Below are 12250 nucleotides of genomic sequence, written 5' to 3'. Positions count from 1 at the left end.
TCAGAGGACTCATTTTCTCATTTCTACCTTTGGTGTCACATTGAACTGAAAGTTTCAGCTTGTTCACTAACTTACAGTATTTGTTGTTTGGTGATTCAGTTGTGTTCAATATTCTTGGACCATACTATCCGTGTTTGTTTGTTTGGCAAAGATACTGGAGTGGTTTGCCATTTCCCTCTCCAGTGAATTAAGGCAAACAGAGGTTAAGTGACTTGCCCAGAGTCACACAGCTGGTAAATGTTTGAGATCACATTTGAACTCAGGTCTTCCTGACTCCGGATGCAGTGCTCTGTCTACTGAGCCATCTAGCTTCCAACTCACAGTATTACCTTGGGTAATTCATTTAATAGGATCGTAGATTCATAGATCTAGAGCCAGAAGTGATCATCTAGTCCAATTGCTTTTTGCAAATAAGGAAACTAAGGCGCTGGGACTTGCCCACGGTGTAAGTAGTGAGATTTGAGCTCACGTGTTCTGATTTTAGAGTAGGTGCTTATTCCACTGAATGCTTATTGCATGACTGACTGATTGTGCCTCACTGCCTCCTGAGAGACATTTAGTGTCTCTGGGAGCCCTGGTTTCCTAACCTATGATTTTGGGGGTTGGGCTAAGTGATTCCCAAAGTCCCTTCCAGCTCTCAAACTTTGAGTCTGTGAAACAATGGTGTTAGTCTCACAATGTCCAGGATTTGAAACCTTGGATCCAGGGAAGCTCGAGATTTTCAAGAACCTTTTGTGAGCCCCTGGCCAAGTTTGATGGGACACTCTAACACTGCCAGAGGGGGAGAGAAGGCCAGATGTCATGGAAGAGCTAACTTTGGGGGGGAGGCGGGCGGGCTAGGGAAATAAGTGCTGGAATTACAGGTGCTTGTAGGAGTTGAGCTTCTTCCTCAGGAAGGGAAACATCTTCCCCTGGGGGAGAGAGAAAAGAGTGAGGAAATTACTTCTGGGAAAGTCCCTTATCAGAGCTGCCCCTAGTGGGAGGGGAAATCCCAAACATGGATGTAGGGACATCAGCCATGTCCCAACATGAATTTGACCTTCGTGAATCTTCTGACAGTGTGAACATATAAATCAATAGATGGTGGTTTGGATTGTCCTGGGGCAGGGCTTAGGTGATTTACGATCATAATAACAATATGATTTAGTAACAAAAGAAGAAAAGGCAATCATTAAGAAGTGAAATGCAACTAGGCTCAATGAGCAAAAGGTACAAAGAATCAAATTTTGAATTGATGTTAGGAAAAATTTCCAAAAGATGCAGTGGGCTGCCTCCAGGAATAGTGGGAATCTTCATACAAAAACTGGAAAACCACTTTTTGGGTGTGTTGAAAAGACATTCATGTTTAGGACTAGGGAGCCTCCCTTTCTTCCCCAGGATTCTATAAGTTAAAATTTGCCCTGTGCCTAATGTACCTACTCCATTCCAGAGGTCCCTTCTTCAGCGGCCAGGGCTCTTCTGAATCCTGTGCCCCTTCATACACTTTACTTCCCTCATGCCCCTCATTCCCTCATGCCCACCAATTCAACCTTATCCTGGTCTCCCACCTTTATTCATCTCTCTCTTTATCTGACACTCCATTCCCCTTGCTCAGGCCCCTCTCTTCAGTCCCTTGGACTTGACAGTTCTCGGTCACTGGTATCAAATGACCCTGAGTTGGGACCTCTGTATTTTTAACCCACCAGACACCTGAAGCTCCTGCTATTGAAACCTGAGGAGACCAGCTTAGGCTATATCCCTGGCTCCATGCTTGCGTGCGTGCGCGTGCGTGTGCGCACATACACACACACACACACACACACAGACAAAACCCTGACCTAATCTATTGCTTTCTATGAAGCTATGGCTGTGTCAGCAGCCCCAAGATAAGACCCCTGACTAATGCAGCTCATATCCCTGACCAAATCCTGGAATGGAAATGAGTTTGGAAGAGATTCTCGACATTCCAGTCTCCTAAGATCTATGGGGAGAGGGCCGATGTTGTGGAGAGAGAAGACCAATTATTTCTCATCTTTGCTCCATTCCCCAGTCTGTCCCTCATCTGCTACTCTATTTCTGTTATTTAACTTTTTCTTTTCTAGTCATCTCTTGTTTATTTCCATCCCTTTCTGTCTCTCTCTATTCCAAGATTTACTTAATTATGTTCTGTAGGATCTCAGCTTTATAATATGTGACTTAAGGAATTTTGTGAAAAAACTGTTGATGCTCTTCCCTTCCTGGCATTCATTGTCCCAGGTTCATGGGGGTCTACTGTCAGGTACAGGAGGGTGCAGCCTAGGACAAGAGACATTCTAGCCCAACTCCTCTGAGAAGCCATGCAACCCCTGTCCCCATTCTCAATTCTTCCCACTCCATTCTCCCCAGTTCTGTCCCTCAGCAACGAAAAAGATGTTAGTTACATTTTGAAGAGAGAGATGTAGCCTAGTCTTCTGTGTTGTGGTATACTTTCACAAATGTGGGGGTAGGGCTTAGTATCTTTTTAAAGAATGTTTTGCAGTTTATTTTCTAGTTGGTTTGGATTGCTATTCTCCTGTAATTCCCTTTATAAGGGAATAAAACATTTTTTGAAGAATATTAGCTGGTCCTAGGTACATCTGATCACTGAGAGGGAATGAATTAGCCCCAAAATAATTGCAGTTTTGCAAAAATTGCATTCCCTGATACCCTCTAATACTTCACCATGGGCTTGACTTCACATAGGGCAGGCAAACCAGTGCAGCCAAAGCAGCAAAGCACCTTGAGGGGGACAGGAAGCAGCATGTGCCGTGTAAGTCAAACCATCACTATCACCTTGGCCACTGATGCCCTCAGATCCTGATGGAGACAGGCCAGGATCCTATGCTCAAGTGCCTAGGGAGTAACAATGCCCGACAACCTACCAGACCTGCTTCTAGCCCAGCTCCACAGCCATTATTGAGGGGTACAATCATTCTGGAGAGGGGGCCTACCTTCCTCATCACCACCAGTAATTACTGACCAATTGCCACCAACAGACAGATATAGGTATAGGAACTCCGAGAGTGACAGCACCTCTCAGACCACAAGTCCTGCTTATTTTAAAAAAATAGTTTCATGCATACAACAAAGTGTGGGGTTGTTTTCTTTTCTTTTCCATTCTGCCTCTCTCTCTCTCTCTCTCTCTCTCTCTCTCTCTCTCTCTCTCTCTCTCTCTCTCACCATCCCCCCCTCCCCTGGATTATTAATCCATTCACATGTAATTTATGGTTGTTGGGCTTGGTTTTTTCTCCATTTATTTCTTTTGCATTGTTTTTTATCCCCTTCCTCTTTCAAGGCAGCATTTTGTCCTTGCAATTACTTTTAATTTCACTATTTTGAAGTTAATCTGTTCCCACAGGCTCTTGCCCCTGCCATCACTGCCCCCTTTTACCTGCCCCATCCCGAATTTCTTGAAGTTACTTAAATTGTCAACTTTCTTTTCCTTCCCTTCACCTCTCCCCTTCTGGCCCTTCCCTTTCTCTGCCCAGCTAGGCGTTTGGTTCAAAATCTTCCCTCTACTCTACCACTTAATTTAAAATGACATTCTTTTATGCTATTCTTTTCCAAAAAGTTTTCATTTCCCTTAACCTTCTGTATATTTCCCCTTCTAGTCTATTCTGGATGCTGTTGTTTGTTCTTTGTTTTCGAAGATGTTGGGGTCAGGGTACAGTGTGTTCAGCTGAGGTCGATGAGTTCAATACTAGTTCAGAAGGCTCTACCTCAGGCTGGGCACAAATAACCCGTCAGAACACTTGGGATGGAGATGTCTCTGGATTTGTGGAGCTCACATTTCCTTTGTACTACTGCCGCTCTGCTTTGCTCATAGAGCACAGCGCCTTCTTTGATACTGGCATGCCGTGCTGGGCAGTCCTGTGCCTCACGACTGATACTGAAGTTCTTCAGAGACACCTTGAGAGTGTCCTTGTAGCCCTTCTTCTGACCTCTGTGTGAATGCTTGTTTTGTGCTGGTTCTCTGTAAAATAGTTTTTTAGGTAAACGTGCATTTGGCATTTGGGCTACGTGGCCAGCCTATATGGGTTGCTCTCTCTGCAGTAGAGTTTGAATGCTTGGCAGTTAAGCTTGATGGAGGGAGAAACGTAGGGTCTGATACCTTATCTTTTTTTATTTTTAGGCAATTGGGATTAAGTGACTTGCCCAGGGTCACACATCTAGTAAGTGTTAAGTGTTTGATCTGAGGCCGCATTTGAACTCAGGTCCTCCTGGCTCCAGGGCAGGGCCTTTGATACTATCAACTGTGAGGGCTTGTGGAAGGTCATAGCAAAACGTGGTTGCCTGGAGAAGATCATCAGTGTTGTAGCATGGTTTCATGACAGCATGCTCGCACAGATTGCGGATGAAAGACAACGCTCTTCTGTTTTCCCATTCACCAATGTAGTTGTGGAGGGCTATGTGCTTGTTCCTATGCTTTTCAGCATGATGTTTTCCGAGATGTTGTTCGATGCTTTCGAGATCCTAATCTCCAGCTCACAGAATATGTAACATTTGTTTTTCTTAACTCTTTGTCCCTCATCGGAATGGAGCTTGTGGAATACTGAATTTGACATCTCTCTTCTCTGTAACATTCCTGTGTTATTGCGTTTGCAAATCTTACTACCTTGTTCCGGGCTGGGTTTGATTCAGGCAACTCTGGTGGTTTAGGTTTGATACTGGAGATGAGGCACTTGTAGTTCATTCAATAGTTAATACAGAAAGAGTTAGTCTTAAAGGGAGAAGGATTTTCAACAAGACTAGGTACTGGACACACCTAAAGTTGATTCAGCTGAGTGAAGCTCTTCCATTGTGATCTACCTGCTAAGCATCAGAGAGACAACTTGTTGCTCCTTTGTGGCTATGTTGGACCTAGATAACGAGGAAGTGATGTCAAAAGTTGTTAGCAATAGTTTTAATACCTTTTAAGGAAAAACTAACCAAATTACGCAGGACAGCACGAGGGGATCATATTATTGTTCCTAAAACACACCTGATCCTTTTCTCTGTTGTCCCTCTGTCAGTTCATGAAGGAAACAACATTGAGTAGAAGCAGTGTGTGATGGGAGTCACTCTGTGTTGCAAGTCATGAAGTCCTTTCCTTTATCTTCATCATAATCGCTCACCAATTCTGAAGCTAGATTATTCTACCTGTGTTTCTATATAATTCCTACAGTCCTGGGAGCTGACTGCCCTTGAAGACAGTTCTCCTGGGGTGGGGTCTTGGGAGGTCTGTAGTCTTTGGGAAGTGTAACCCTTTACTGATAGTGCAGATGCCCTCCAGACAAAATCCATTACCAAGTCCCTGTCTTATCACAGATAGGCATCTTCCCCTGCTATGAGAACATTCTTTGTGGTAACCTTTCCTTTTCCCTTCAAGAGTGAAATTTCCCTTTACTTCCCCCATTCTAGTCTCTATCTTTTATTATTTTTGTCCTATTCTCCCACAGGCCTCCCTCTTGAGAAACTAAACAAATTGCTATCTCTTTTCTGTTCACCCATGGGTGGGTGGATCAGCTATCTCTATATTTCCTCTCTCTCTTTTCTTCCCCAGTCTTCATTTAACTTTCCATTCTGTTATCCCTTCGAAAAAAGATAATTGTTTCACTTATAGTAGATGACAGTATTTGGTTCATTGAATATTAATTAAATTCCTCCTCCTTTCCATCTATTCTTTTAAGTTTCTCCTAAATCTGTAGCCTCTTAGGTCATTTTTTGTCCTTTGATAAGTCCTTTCTGATCTTTTTTTTTTTTGGCTTTCCTTCAATTTCTTTTTTTCTTTAAACAATAGCCTATAAACATGCAAGAATTGATTTCATTATTCATTTTTTTCTTGATAATTTGTGTTTGTTTTTCTTGTATTTCTTTTGCTTGAAATGTTTGCTAGTAGAAAATTCTACTTACCTCTGTTTTATTTTGTGGAAATGACTCAAATGCCTTTCTTCTCTTGAAGGTGCAATTTTCCCATTCATGATTAGGCTCAGCTTTCTAGTATGTTTTATTTTGGGTTATAGTTTGAATTCCTCTGTGTTTTGGAATATATTATCCCATTATCCTTGCTGAGTTCTTGTGATAGCAGATGAATCCTGGAATATACAAATTAGTGTTCTTTCATAGCTGAAAGTCTTTTTCCTGACTGCTTGAAAAATTTGTTGTTACAAAAACTTTGAAATTTAACCATGTGTGGCTTGGAATTTTAAAATGAAAATTTTCTCTGGTGGTTATGTATGGGATTCAATCAATTAGTACTTTGGTATATGTATATTTATGCTTTGGATATGTTTCTTTGTATTATTTCCTGCCACCTAGTATTCAACATTTTTTTTTCCAATATAATTATCATGTTGTTCTTGGAGAGCTGTGCTCTTTAATTTATCTCTATGCATTGTATTTTCAAGGTCATTCACTTTGACTTGTATGGAATTCATATGTTCTTTTAAGGTTGTTGTTTTTTGTTTCTTTCTGCCAAATTTTCTTCTACTCTACATTTATGTTTTCCAAATCTGTCATTCTTTCTTCCAGAACCTCTACTTGTTTGGAAAGATTCCTTATTGTGTCTCTAAGTACTGTACCCTGTTATTTGTCTTTTCAAATTCTGTGTTGAGTGCTCTGATTTCTGACCCAATTTTGCTCCTACTATCTTCTCATAAAGTTACACTTATCTTTTGAACCATTCTGGAGTTTCTTGCTGTTGTCCTATGATCTCTGGTGTATTTTTCTCTTGCAGTCAAATGCAGGGTAGTTCATACTCTCCCCTTGAAGAGATAAATTAATGAGTTCATAGAATCATAGATTTGATTAAGGAAGGAACCTTCAAGGTCAACTAGTCCTACTGTCATATTACAAATGATAAAATTGAACTCCAGAGAGATCAAGTGATTAACTCAAGTAGTATGGCTAGTAAGTGGTGAAGCCAAACTTTGAACCCAGGTTCTCTGACCCTGAAGATAGAACCCTGTCTGCTACTCTTTGGTACAATTAGTTTAATCACATGTTGAAAACCAACATGAAACATCATTCTGTTAGATACTCAGTCATTTCTTATTGTAGAGATAATAATTATGAGAGAGTATGGGGGAAACCCCCCACTATTAGCAAATTTCAGTTCTCATATCAATATTTACTGCATAGGATGGTCTAATAATATATGACTATGATTCATGGAACACTACAGTCTACAAAGACTCAAAATAGCAAGAAACCTAAAAAACAATGTAAGGTATCAATAGACTACAGTATTATCTAAATACAAAGAGAAATGTAAAGGACATCATCTAAGTGATGTATGACCAGAAAAAGGTCAGGTAGTGAGAGTGAAGAATACCAAATGGACAGCTTGCATTCTTCACTGATATGTAATAACTTCACTGGTATGTAATAGCAGTGTATGTGATATGATATGTAATATGATACATAATAATAAAATATCTAGAGGAAGGCTCCAGTATATTGGGTGGACCGCTAGTATTTATGAGAGGACATGGACATGATGAGAAGGCATGGATGAGTTGTGATCTTTACAATGAAATAAGTACCCATATTGATTAAGATTACAATTTCATCAAAGTGTTTATGTACATTACTCTAGGAGAGGCCTATTTAACCACATAACAGTTTTATTATACCCAGGAAATCATGCCAAACTAATAATAATTCTTATAACTTGGTGAAGGATCCTACCAATGCTGGGCTGGGCCATGGGAAGCATAAAAAGAATGACTTTGGTCATATAGGTCATGGGATCCTTAGACCATAGGTCTAAGGATCAGAAGGTGAAGAGATAGAAGGAAGACTTTAAGACTTCACCCTCTCATTTTATAGCTGAGGAAACTGAGGCCCAGAGAGTATAAGTGACTGCTCAAGGTCACAGGTATAAGTGGCAGAGCTGAGGTTCAAATCAAGATTGGTCCTTTGACTCCCAATTTAACATTTTCCCCATCGCACTATGTAGGGAAACACTCAGATATGTGAAGAACTTAGGGGAGACGGGAGGAGAAGGATTAAATATGAAGGAAAAAAAGTCTTTAAGCTATTCAGTAACATTTTCTCCTCTTAAGAAGAGTTGCTGTTCTAAGCAGAACCCAAAGACCTAAATTATGACAGTTTAGTCAAGACAAAACCTCACTCTTATAGTGAGGGGTGGGCAAGCTAGTGCACCCTGAGGGAACATTCCCATTGGCTCTTCTTGCTCCATGTAAACCCATGGGTATGATGTACTGGGGCAAAGGAACCCTGGCTGGTCTTAGGCAAGCTATACAACCTTGAGAGTTGTAGTCCTATATATCTGGAGTGGACAAAGACCCACACAACATCACAAACCTATTTAGAGGATCAAATGGGAAAATGTAAATAAAAATTCTTTGTAAATCTTAACTGCTATAGAAATGTCAATGATCATTATTCTTCTCCCTGACGATTGCAGAACTCCCTACAGGGCCATCAATTTAGAGCTGGCAGCCAGATGGCATAGTGGATAGAGTGCTGGGCCTGGAGTCAGGAAGACCTGAGTTCAATTTTAGACTCAGACACTTACTAACTGTGTGATCCTAGGCAAGTCATTTAACCTTTGTTTGCCTCAATTTCCTCAACTGTAAAATGGGGATAACAACACCAACTTCCTCACAGGGTTGTTGTGAAGCTCAAATGAGGTAAAACATATAGTAGGCGCTGCATAAATGCTTAGTTGCTTTCCCTTGCTTCCCTTCCCCTGAAGGAGTCTTTAATGATTACCTGGTCCCATCTCTTCATTTTATGGATGAGGAAACTGAAGCCAAGAGAGCGGAAGTAACTTGCCCAAAGTCACACAATGTAGAAATAGTCTGCTATAAAGAATAATCTCTGAAAAACTTCCTGTTTCCTTCTTTTATTTTCATCAAAGATACTATCACTACATGCATAATCTGTTATTATAAAGGTTAAATATAATATATACACATATATTTCAGTATCTTAACTCTTTACCTATCATCCATCTCTCTCTCTCTCTCTCTCTCTCTCTCTCTCTCTCTCTCTCTCTCTATATATATATATATATATATATATATATATATATATATATGTATCTTTGTGATCCAATGATAATAGGAGGATTCTTGCCAAGCAGGCATATGGGTTAATAGCTGCTAATGTCTTGGTATGATCCATGACTTTTCTTATTCTTTTGTAATCTTCTCCCTTGAGATCCCTTGAAAACAGTGTCCACTTTACAAATTGTCCATTTCTAGTATACGTAATCTTCTGTGTATATTTGGTCAGGCCTAGTTGCATTTTCCAACTTCATCTTTTAAAGTGACATTGCCACTTCCTCATATAGTACTTGGATACCAAGATAGTGCAGTCCAAATGTAGTTGTTCCAATATGGTAGCTGATGAGAAGAGATCACCGTAGAAATTCTGGTAGATGTTTTATCATGTCTATATTCCTCTAGTAGATGCTTCTAGGATGATTTTGCTTACCTCATCCCAACTTCTATAAGACCTGATATCTTTCTCAATTGTTTTTAAATGTCTTGTTTGGTGAGACTATGTGTAATCTTATGTCATCTCATTCTGAAAAATTTTGCAAATGGACTTGAATTCTAAACCTATTCTGTCCTTGGCCACCATCTTTCTGCTGGGTAAACAGGCAAAACATTGCCTTGGAAATATGATTTCTAGGTCCTTTGCCTCCTTGTTGTAGTGACTTTCATATAGGCTAAATTGTCATAAGAAATGGGGATAGTCTGTATCTTTAGTTTTGATCTTTCCCCAATTTTCATAGTTGAAACCTTATTCCAACAGATTATATTGCGGTTGTTACAATTTAACAGAATGCCTTATCTTTATCATCTCTTAATTCAGCCTTGATTTTATTTTTGTTCTAGCTAATCAATAGATGAGTGTTAATTTAGTGCCAATTATGTACTAAGCCTTATGTTAGGCATTGGGAGTATTCAGACAAACAATGTGAAGCAATCTCTGCTCTCAGTGATCTAGCAAGTCAATGATGTGGTTGTACATAGATGACTGTGAGATTGTTGTTTGTTGTTATTGTTGTTTGTACTTCATTCTCCAAGAGGGCCATGACCTTAGGAAGGTGATGCCATGACTTGCAAGTGAATTGGATCTAAGTGAGGGAGGGCTGTGCAAAGTCACCAGCCTCACTCTCACCTCTGGAGCCATTTGGGTCCAGTGGCCAGATATAGATCAGGACAACTGGAGATGGCCCCCTGATTGTGAGATAACTGCAACATTAGTAATCAGTTTTCTCTCTGCTAGGCTAAAGTCATTGTGTGTGTCTGTGTGTGATCATGTTTGCTGCGTGCCATAAATAGCACCTTCCAAGTCTCATTTTAAAGAAAGCATTAATCATATACAGGGTGAGGCTTCTGAATAGTCTCCAAGCAAGGCTTCTTAAAATTCTTGATCCTGAAATATATTTTTTAACATAGTTTTCACTGTTCTCTCCTGTGCTTGAAATGCTGATTTTAGAGAATCTTGTTAAGTATAATTGCACTACTTACCCATCCTCAGCAACATGTAAGCTACAATTATTTTCAGGTGGTCTGTTTGCTTATGCTTTTCTTGAAGACTATGAGGTGAATTCACTAAGTGTTGTGTGGATTGGCATTTCTTCTTGCCTGCTCTTCCAAGGGAGGGCTGGCCCAAGGATTCATAGCCTGGCTCTGCCATTTCTGGTGTGACTTTGAACCTCTCTGGGACTCAATTTCCTCATCTGTAAAATGGACCATATACAGAAAGATTTTTATCTACTCCTCCAAGTTCTTTGTCTGCACGAGGAGAACCTAAAAGTTGACTTCCATTTAGCTGCAACTTCTTTGTGTCTTCTGGCTTCATTTGTAGTGAGAGTGTCAATACAGAGGTGAGTCAGCTTTGAGACTTCTCCTGGGGCAGATCTGCCTGGATTGGAGAGAAAGCAACTCCTCACCTCAACTCTCTATAGCTAACCAGGCCCCTGTGACTTTCTCTCATTCAGCCATCCGCAAGTACCCTAGGGCCTAGTCAAGACAGGCATTTTCTAGAAGAGCCAGGAGAACATTGTACGCAGTAACAGCCACGTTGAGAGATGACTAATATTGATAGACTTAGCCTTTCTCAGCAATGCAAGGATCTAAGATATCTCCAAAGGCCTCATGATGGAAAATGCTATCCACATCCAAAGAAAGAACTATGGAGATTGAATGTAGATCGAAACATACTATTCGCTTTTTTTTCTTCTGTTGTGTTTTGTTTTCTCTTTCTGGTGGTTCCTCCTATTGGTTCTAATTCTTACAACATCGCTAATGTGAAAATTGCTTAATAGGAATGTATGTATGTAGCCTATATCAGATTGCACACCCTCTTTGGGAAGGAGGTCAGACTCAAAAGCTTATGGAAGTGATCGTTGGTAAATCAAAATAAATAAATTTTAAAAAAAAGATAGGCATTTTCTGTATACCTCTATCTACCCAGAATATACTCACCCCTTCCCACTGAGGAAATAATAATTAACTCAACTCTACTATTGCTATGGAGAGCATGACAATCTACCATCCTATGGATCCATTCATAATCTCTGAGAATGATTAGAGCAACCTGAGGTCAGTGAATTTTTTTTTAACTTTGATAACTATATTTCAATATAATTTGTTTCATTTGTGATCTTATGTATTTTATTTTATGCATTTAAAAAAATTATTCTGAGAAGAGGTACATAGGCCTCAACAGACTGCCAAAGGAATCCATTACATAAAGAAGGTTAAGGACCCTTGGCCTAGACCAAAGGTCCTTTCCTGGCCATCACTCTGTGATATGTGTTTTATCCTCCAGTAGAATGTAAAGTGACTTGGGTAGTGACTTTTGTGTTGTGTATCTACAGTTTTTGGTATGTAGTAGCCACTTAATACATTGCTGTAGGAGGTTAAGAAGAAGAAGAATCCTGATCAACTGAGTCTCCCTAGCCCACTTGATGAAATTATAGGATGTAAGGGACAGGTAAGAGAGAAAATGAGGTGTTAAGACTTGGAGTAGTTACATTTTCACCTGGTAAAGGAATGAGAACTTGAGGGAATTGTGACCTATTTAGAAGGTTGTGATGACAGCAACCCTGGGGAGAAGCCCATTCCCAGGAACTGTAAAGAAATATTTATACTTTTGTTGCTCCTTTAGGAGATATGAAGAAGTTCCTCCATCACCCTGATGGGATTATAACTAGCCAATGGTTAGCTGAGGGATCAGCCACATGCCTGGGAGGCCTTTAAAAAGCAAGCTATCTATGTCCACATAC

This window comes from Phascolarctos cinereus, unplaced genomic scaffold (assembly GCF_003287225.1).
Source record: "Phascolarctos cinereus isolate Bilbo 61053 unplaced genomic scaffold, phaCin_HiC Scaffold_5;HRSCAF=322, whole genome shotgun sequence".
Taxonomy (NCBI): domain Eukaryota; kingdom Metazoa; phylum Chordata; class Mammalia; order Diprotodontia; family Phascolarctidae; genus Phascolarctos; species Phascolarctos cinereus.
The sequence above is the reverse complement of the archived record's forward strand: the minus strand, read 5'-3'. Positions refer to the sequence as shown.